We start from the raw sequence: 1258 nt of genomic DNA, 5'->3' as shown, positions 1-1258 counted from the left end.
CATCCCCCAATGTCCCTTCTGTCCCCCCCATGTCCCTGTGACCCTCCCACATCCCCCAATGTCCCTTCTGTCCTTCCCCATGTCCCTGTGACCCCCTCCCCCCCGTGTCCCCTCTGTCCCTCCCTCACCTTCTGGGGTCCCACGCCGGGACAGAGGGACAGATCCCCCCGGGCCGCGCCCACCACGCCCGCCAGCGACTGCGGGGGGGGACATGGGGGGGGTCAGGGCCTTGGGGACACGCCGGGGGGGTGGCACGTCTCCAAGGGGGGGTGGCACATCCCCTAGGGGGGGGGTCACTCACCCCAAAAGCGCTGAGGAGACTCAGCACGTCCGTCTTGTTCACGGACTTGACGTTGGTCAGGCAGTCGGTCATCTGGGGACAGGGACAAGGGGGGGACAAGGACAAGGGGTTGGGGACAGCAGGGACAAAGTGGGGACAGTGGGGACAGGGACAAGGGTTGGGGACAGTGGGGACAAGGGTAGGGACAGGGAGGACAAAGGACAGGGGTTGGGGACAGCAGGGACAAAGTGGGGACAGTGGGGACAAAGGACAGGGGTTGGGGACAGTGGGGACATGGGTAGGGACAGTGGGGACAGGGACAAGGGTTGGGGACAGCAGGGACAAAGTGGGGACAGTGGGGAAAAGGACAGGGGTTGGGGACAGTGGGGACAAGGGTGGGGACAGGAACAGGGACAGGGGTTGGGACAGTGGGGACAAAGGTGAGGACAGTGGGGACAGGGACAGGGGTTGGGGACAGTGGGGACATGGGTAGGGACAGGGGTGGGGACAGTGGGGACAGGGACAGGAGTTGGGGACAGGGGGGACAAGGATGGGGACAGGGACAGGGGACACAACAGCCATGGATGTTGGGACAGGGACAGGGGACAGGGACAGGGGGGCAGGGGACCCCAGTGTCCCTAGATCAGGAACAGGGGACATGGGCAGGGACAGGACAAGCCCAGGAAGGTGACAGGGGCAGTGCTAAGGTCAGGGAGGTGACAAGGGGCAATGCCAAGCTCAGGAAGGTGACAAGAGGCCAGGACAAGGCCAGGGAGGTGACAAGGACCAGTGCCAAGGCCAGGGAAATGACAAGGGGTCAGTGCCAAGCCCAAGGAGATGACAAGGGGACAGTGTCAAGGCCAGGGGGGTGCCAAGGGGACAGTGTAAAGGCCAGGGAGGTGACAGGGGACCAGGACAAGGCCAGGGAGGTGACATGGGACAGCGCCAAGGAGACACTGCAAAGGCCAGGGGGGTGAC

The sequence above is a fragment of the Corapipo altera genome, unplaced genomic scaffold (genome assembly GCF_003945725.1).
Source record: "Corapipo altera isolate COAL_440 unplaced genomic scaffold, ASM394572v1 61300, whole genome shotgun sequence".
NCBI classification, from domain to species: Eukaryota; Metazoa; Chordata; class Aves; order Passeriformes; family Pipridae; genus Corapipo; species Corapipo altera.
Note: the sequence above shows the minus strand (reverse complement) of the source record.